The 8435-nt window shown below is 45.5% G+C and overlaps 1 non-coding gene across 1 annotated transcript; it reads left to right on the top strand.

Annotated features, from left to right (window-relative positions):
• Positions 1–282: 282 nt before the first annotated feature.
• On the top strand, positions 283–357 carry Trnat-ugu (transfer RNA threonine (anticodon UGU)). Its single transcript has one exon. It is a non-coding gene; the product is annotated as a tRNA-Thr (tRNA).
• The last annotated feature ends 8078 nt before the right edge of the window (positions 358–8435 follow it).

The raw sequence follows: 8435 nt of genomic DNA, 5'->3' as shown, positions 1-8435 counted from the left end.
GACAGTTTGAAGCATTACTCCCAGGACAGAAGTCGACATGGTGCCTGTTGTATTCAGTCCCAATGCTATTGCTGTGTTTCATCGTCAATGTCAAGGTCCACATTCTTACCAAGTCCCGTAAAAGTTTGGGCAATATTTGTGCATCCGCACAGAATAAGGTCATGGCCAGTGTCGCTAGAACTATATACTGATATGGATATTGTGTCTACATGTCCGAGGTGAAAATGTGGATCTCGCTGGAGACCTGCGTGAGATAATCCCTGCACTCGCGCTATCCTCTGTGCCCTCGGTGGCTCAGATGGATAGAGTGTCTGCCATGTAAGCAGGAGATCCCGGGTTCGAGTCTCGGTCGGGGCACACATTTTCACCTGTCCCCATTGATATATATCAACGCCTGTTAGCAGCTGAAGGTTTTAATATAATTCTAACAGTGCCCTCTGGTGGCAGTATTGTGTACTAGGTCAGTTGGACTCCTGACCTCGTAGCTAAAACACTAATTGTTTACATAAACGGTGCATGCAAAATAAAGACTTATGTCAAGCACAGGTCGAGTCATCTTCCTACCATTTACTAGGAAGAGGTGGTGGTCAGATGACTTAGGCTAGTGGAGATAGCCCAAGTGCCCTTTCTTTCCTGCTATTTTCTTAGGTTAGTAGAGATAGTCGAATTGACCTATCTTCCCTCCAAAATTCAAACTTCCCACCAGTTCCTAGGAAGAGGTGGCGATCAGATGACTTAGGTTAGTGGAGGTAGCCCTAGTGACCTATCTTCCCACCATTTTCATAGACTAGTAGACGTTGCATTGTCCTGATAGAATTTGGACTTCCCAGCAGGGGGGCGTGGCAGGGGTGGGCATGGCACTTTCCCACCTTAGAGGTTATTTAATTCATCAATTTAGTTAAGTAGTCAATCAAATTGATAAGAGTGAGAGGGGGCCTATTCCAACAACTCTGACCTTAAAGTGTACCTGTAGCAGCAAGGGGGGAGGGGGTTGGTGAGAGGGGGAGGGGATAGGGGCAAAAATAGTTTAAGTGCTTATCAATGGAAAGGAAATGGGGGTTACATGGAAAAGCACTTAACAGAACAGTAGGTTAAGTACCTGTCAATCAAAGGTGAACAATAGGTTAATTACCTGTCAATCAAAGGAGAACAACAGGTTTGCCCCAGAGTGCATACCTACCCCTGATGTAAACAACCCACACTAACAAAAATGCACTGATGCTCTCCTAGCACCCTACTCATGTATATGACATCAAAATCAAGGAACAATGCTTTTCAAAATAGAGCACCAAGACATCCGCTACCCTGTCGATGGAAAGGTGAGATTACCTGTACAGGTCATCACTTTCGAATAGCTTTTGCAAGCATTAAACAATACCGCAAACTCTTCCAGTTTCCATATGTTGCGATGTCTTTCACATTTATGTCAATGAGAAACATTGTTTCTCTGTTTTATTTCTACAACCCTGTGTTGTGGTAGCTGTATAGTTTATGCCATGTGATATTCAGGTTTCTCTGAGAGCCAGAGGATCGAAATGTGTTAATGCCTGTTTAGCAGCAGCTGACACGTATCTCTAAGTCATTGCTGAAAAAACAAAGCATATTGCGGTTTACAGTGACTGGATGTGTTACAACCGAAAAAAAATGTATTAAGCTACTTATGAAGGAACAGTAAGGAACCCTCTCATGTGACTGACAATCTGTTGAATATGGTCATCCTACAGTACAGGTGATGATTTTTTCACCTGTATGTGGAAGCAACTTTGATCACATACTACCTGCAATAATGAACCAGTACCTGTACATTTAATAGAATTGCCATATACACTCCTGGAAATTTAAATAAGAACACCGTGAATTCATTGTCCCAGGAAGGGGAAACTTTATTGACACATTCCTGGGGTCAGATACATCACATGATCACACTGACAGAACCACAGGCACATAGACACAGGCAACAGAGCATGCACAATGTCGGCACTAGTACAGTGTATATCCACCTTTCGCAGCAATGCAGGCTGCTATTCTCCCATGGAGACGATCGTAGAGATGCTGGATGTAGTCCTGTGGAACGGCTTGCCATGCCATTTCCACCTGGCGCCTCAGTTGGACCAGCGTTCGTGCTGGACGTGCAGACCGCGTGAGACGACGCTTCATCCAGTCCCAAACATGCTCAATGGGGACAGATCCGGAGATCTTGCTGGCCAGGATAGTTGACTTACACCTTCTAGAGCACGTTGGGTGGCACGGGATACATGCGGACGTGCGTTGTCCTGTTGGAACAGCAAGTTCCCTTGCCGGTCTAGGAATGGTAGAACGATGGGTTCGATGACGGTTTGGATGTACCGTGCACTATTCAGTGTCCCCTCGACGATCACCAGTGGTGTACGGCCAGTGTAGGAGATCGCTCCCCACACCATGATGCCGGGTGTTGGTCCTGTGTGCCTCGGTCGTATGCAGTCCTGATTGTGGCGCTCACCTGCACGGCGCCAAACACGCATACGACCATCATTGGCACCAAGGCAGAAGCGACTCTCATCGCTGAAGACGACACGTCTCCATTCGTCCCTCCATTCACGCCTGTCGCGTCACCACTGGAGGCGGGCTGCACGATGTTGGGGCGTGAGCGGAAGACGGCCTAATGGTGTGCGGGACCGTAGCCCAGCTTCATGGAGACGGTTGCGAATGGTCCTCGCCGATACCCCAGGAGCAACAGTGTCCCTAATTTGCTGGGAAGTGGCGGTGCGGTCCCCTACGGCACTGCGTAGGATCCTACGGTCTTGGCGTGCATCCGTGCGTCGCTGCGGTCCGGTCCCAGGTCGACGGGCACGTGCACCTTCCGCCGACCACTGGCGACAACATCGATGTACTGTGGAGACCTCACGCCCCACGTGTTGAGCAATTCGGCGGTACGTCCACCCGGCCTCCCGCATACCCACTATACGCCCTCGCTCAAAGTCCGTCAACTGCACATACGGTTCACGTCCACGCTGTCGCGGCATGCTACCAGTGTTAAAGACTGCGATGGAGCTCCGTATGCCACGGCAAACTGGCTGACACTGACGGCGGCGGTGCACAAATGCTGCGCAGCTAGCGCCATTCGACGGCCAACACCGCGGTTCCTGGTGTGTCCGCTGTGCCGTGCGTGTGATCATTGCTTGTACAGCCCTCTCGCAGTGTCCGGAGCAAGTATGGTGGGTCTGACACACCGGTGTCAATGTGTTCTTTTTTCCATTTCCAGGAGTGTATGTTTGGGTTATAGACATGAATGCATCCTGAGAGACACAGATCGCTTTTGGATTGTCATACCTGTATGTAGTTTGGAGATGTGTCGCAGTGCAGTAGCAAAGCTTGTCCTTCCTCCATGCCATGTATGAAGTGTAGTCTTCATGACTTTTCTAACAAGAAACACCACCGTAGCTCCTCTTACTAACTCTCCTTCTACCTCGTGTTGCAGGGGAAAGCTTCGTTTGGTGCTATACTTAATCTCTGTACACGGTTGGAGGAGCTATGACAGCATGTTCCCATTTCTACTGAGTGGTCAAAAAGGGCTCCGATCGCATTAACTCAGCTCGTCTGTTTCCGCACAGGATACAGAAGGTCTTGTTAGATGTAGCTCTCTCCAACTTCCGTACAGGTCAGACTTACATTGGAACTATCACATGGACGGACTAAGCTGCAGGGAGAGCAGAGCAGAGACTTAGGAGCAGTTATAAGATGCAGAGGGACTGTCTAAAAAAAAAAAAAAAAAAAAAAAAAAAAAAAAAAAAAAAAAACTGGAATTCTTGGTATATGGGATCCTTAGCAGATAGGTTCGAAGGGAAAGGTGACTCGTTTCGAGACATGAGAGTGGCATGAGTATGATTCACCAGTGGCTGTAATCATTAAAAGACGTCTCTACAGGATCCGATGCAAATATGCGGTTGAATGGATAGACTTGATTCCAAATTGTGGCCAGAATTTCAAACAGGATTTATGCCTGAAAGCGTAACACTACCAGCGACCAGTTTGTGCCTGTAGACTCAAGACCGTTTTTTATGCAGGGTGATGCTAACAAAGGCGTTATGATAGAGTTTTTAATTGCATGGTATTTTCGCGAGATGTATGTTGTGGGCTATAGAATCCCTCTGTGGTCAGCTTCAGATGTCATTTCTCAATAGTGTTCCTCGAAAAGAATGTCATGTTGCTTTCATGGATTCCCAGTTGTCCTACTTGGCGAGTGTAATCCGATAGCTGAAAATAATTATTACCATGCAAAGTGACTCTCATGATCAATTTAATTAATTAGTCTATCAAACTGATATCAATGAGGTGCCCCCTGGCGGGTGGAAGAGGCGGCTAAGGCACCACAGAATGATTCTTGACAAGCGTTCTATTTTTCTCCGTTGCGACGATGTCTTTTAACGAAATTTCAATGTCCCACCTACACATGGCGCTACAGCCTCTCACGACTTGTGTCGTAAACGCTAGTATCATATAGCATTGCATTGGTACAAAGGGACTTGTCATAGTGTATAAAACAGCTATTTTCTCTTGAATTATAGCTTCTTGTTGTCGAAAGTAAAATGATTGTCTTTTTTTCGGCATGTGAACCAATGGCATGAAAGATTGTATTCTCTAACGTTATTTCACGTGCATGACAGTTTATTTACAGACACTGAATGTAAGAGACGCTCTCAGGTCGTGTAATTTGTTCAAGAAGCTGGAAGAAATTGTTTAATATGGTTTTTTTCTTTGAGTTTTCATTCTCGCTTATTCTTTAGTCTGATGACAGTTTCGAAACAACGAGGACATTCTGCGGTGATCGATAGTTCTCGCAGCAAAGTAGTCGATGTTTTTCGCCGATTTTTTGCAGGGTGGGCATGTCTCTGCTGATCTTTTGTGATCGGTGGCGGTACACTTCGCTGGACGTCACAAAATAATGAGATGAATCGAATATAAAAACTATACCGATTTTGCTCAGAAAACTAAAAGAAAATGGACTTTGCCTATTTTAGTGGAAGGCGAACATTTATTATGGTCGCAAATTTGTTTTCCTTTTTTTAATACATGCTTGTTTACAGATGCTTTGACGTCAAATTATGTGTTTTCCATCCCAGAACGAGAGGCCTATTGGAGTGGTTGTGGGCCTGCCTAGTCTTTGTAAGGTCGCCACCACAGGTGCACTCCCTAACCATTAGGGGTGGCTGAGTCACTGTACTTTAGATGAACTGGTCACACTTGAGGCGGCCGTTCTTTCATCACCTACTGTTTAGTTGACTATACTTGCTACTGTGTTGGCGTAGAAGTGTTGCCATAAGGCGGTGGCCAGCTGGTGGAAAGCTGAGTTCTGCAGGCCATCTGACAATTCTGTGGATGGGCAGGGTTATGCCTGTAAATTTCCCTCTTGTGCCACGGGGCGCTGCCTAAAAGGCATGCCACGTACCTCGAATAAGTGCAGAGGGCCTGGGGGTACCTGCAGCCGCACGTGGGTCGGCAGAAAAACAGCAAAGGGCGGGCAGCAGGGGCGAGAGAAGCACTGCGGAGCATCTGGCAGTTTGAAGAAGCATGTGTCCTCATAGTCAGATAGATGACTGGTGGGCGGGAGGGGGATGGGGGGCGTGAGGGAGTGTTAGAAGGCCTTGGTTTTTGGCAGTTTGTGACTGTACATCAAGAACGCTCGGTCAACTACCACCACCTCTGCATTCTTTTAGGACGTCGATTTTCCCCGGTACATGTGCTCCATTATGACCAGTTCATACGAGTGCTGGTTTCTTTCACGACAATTTCGAAGTGTAATTAAATCTGTGATGCATTTTTTTCCATCATTTATGGTATCGTGTATTGGCTTTGAACACCTTGGCTCTAGGATGGTTGTTGAGCAGGCATCTGTAACTAACTCTGGCGTCAAACAATGATAGATTACAGGTAATACACTTCTTAAACTTCTCTCTGTCCAACACCAGCATCTCATAAGCTGAATGTATTTTCATCCTAAAAGAATAAAGATAGTACCTTACACCCCTGCCTTTTCTCCGTCGGCTTGTAGGTATAGGGTAAAGTTTGAGTGTGTCTGTCGCTAGTTTCGGGTGTTATTGCGAAATTTATTCCCAGCAGGATAACACCAGTTGTAGGGTGTCATCAGTTTTTGAGATGTATTGCTATTTTATGTCATCCTTGTCTAGCACTACGCAAATTGTTGTGTAATTAGGCCCTATCTTTGAGATTAATTATGCAATTAGGATCGATCTTTGCGTGAGTTTCCCGACCAACATAAATAAAGTATACAAACCTAACCTTCCTCCCGCATCTGGACAGTTTCCATGTGTTAGGGGGTGCAGTTGCGCTTTTCTTCCATTAGAATCAGGGTTAGAGTCCAGGAAAGGGGACCGCCATTTTTAATTTCCCATCAGTTCCAAAAGCCTAAGGTGGTATAATTGTGTTAGGAAGGGTGCAATGGGACTTTCCGTCCAGGACCACAAGGGTTTGAGTCCCGGAAAGGGGGAAAGGGCACCACCATTTTTAATTTCCCGTCAATTCCCTGGCGGGGGGGGGGGGGGGGGGGATGGGGCTGGATGTTAGTACAGCCCTGAGTTAAAGAAATTCCCGCCAAAATTCGAAATTCCCATTAGATTCGGAATTCCCACCAAAATTCAAAATTTCCGCCAATAGATTGGGTTGGGGGAGGGGGAGAAATTGGGTAGTTGAGGGAGAGGGGCTGAGTCACATGTGCAGGCTGAGAAAAACATGTGACATTATCTAGGGTTGGGGGTGGATATAGCCATGGGTTTGTGTTGGCGAGGGTGGCAGGGGTGGGCAGGGGCGGGGGAAGGTTATTTAATCAATTTAATTAATATGCTATCAGTTTGACATCAAAATTTCACCCATGCCGCCAACTCGCTAGAGCTGAAGCATTCTTTCATTTTTTTTCCTAATTTCTATTGCATTCTCGGTTAAATGTATTTGGTGCTTACCTAATATAAGTCGTTCGTTGCTGCTGACCCCATATGTTCTGTATAACTCATTGCCAGTGTGGTGATTAATGAAATCAGTAATTGCAACTTCTTCTTTTTCTTCAACTTGCCTGCCTCCATGCATTGTGCCTTTTCCGACTTCCAATTACTGGTGCAAAAGTACTGATCTCACTACAACTACCGTAATTTTAACAATCGTCGAATGACATTCCATGCATCACTAACTTTACACTTCGTCATCAACATGCTGCAGTTTAGTATGTCAGTTTTGTGACGGCATAAAACTTATGTACATTGCCTGAAATTACTTCATGCCCATTGCCCTGATAAAACTAATTGCTTCTATTAGTACTGTACTGACTTCTTCAGATCTGTCATTCAGCATCACGCCTTTCCAACTACTGCCTTGACAAGATTGGTTCAAATGGCTCTGAGCACTATGGGACTTAACATCTACGGTCATCAGTCCCCTAGAACTTTTTTTTTTTGTCATCAGTCTACTGACTGGTTTGATGCGGCCCGCCACGAATTCCTTTCCTGTGCTAACCTCTTCATCTCAGAGAAGCACTTGCAACCTACGTCCTCAATTATTTGCTTGACGTATTCCAATCTCTGTCTTCCTCTACAGTTTTTGCCCTCTACAGCTCCCTCTAGTACCATGAAAGACATTCCCTCATGTCTTAGCAGATGTCCTATCATCCTGTTCCTTCTCGTTATCAGTGTTTTCCACATATTCCTTTCCTCTCCGGTTCTGCGTAGAACCTCCTCATTCCTTGCCTTATCAGTCCACCTAATTTTCAACATTCTTCTATAGCACCACATCTCAAATGCTTCGATTCTCTTCTGTTCCGGTTTTCCCACAGTCCATGTTTCACTACCATACAATGCTGTACTCCAGACGTACATCCCCAGAAATTTCTTCCTCAAGTTAAGGCCGGTATTTGATATTAGAAGACTTCTCTTGGCCAGAAATGCCTTTTTTGCCATAGCGAGTCTGCTTTTGATGTCCTCCTTGCTCCGACCGTCATTGGTTATTTTACTGCCTAGGTAGCAGAATTCCTTAACTTCATTGACTTCGTGACCATCAATCCTGATGTTAAGTTTCTCGCTGTTATCATTTCTACTACTTCTCATTACCTTCGTCTTTCTCCGATTTACTCTCAAACCATACTGTGTACTCATTAGACTGTTCATTCCGTTCAGCACATCATTTAATTCTTCTTCACTTTCACTCAGGATAGCAATGTCATCAGCGAATCGTATCATTGATATCCTTTCACCTTGTATTTTAATTCGACTCCTGAACCTTTCTTTTATTTCCATCATTGCTTCCTCGATGTACAGATTGAAGAGTAGGGGCGAAAGGCTACAGCCTTGTCTTACACACTTCTTAATACGAGCACTTCGTTCTTGATCGTCCACTCTTATTATTCCCTCTTGGTTGTTGTACATATTGTATATGACCCGTCTCTCCCTATAGCT

The sequence above is a fragment of the Schistocerca cancellata genome, chromosome 8 (genome assembly GCF_023864275.1).
Source record: "Schistocerca cancellata isolate TAMUIC-IGC-003103 chromosome 8, iqSchCanc2.1, whole genome shotgun sequence".
Classification (NCBI taxonomy): Eukaryota; Metazoa; Arthropoda; class Insecta; order Orthoptera; family Acrididae; genus Schistocerca; species Schistocerca cancellata.
This window is presented reverse-complemented; position numbering and strand designations above follow the sequence as displayed.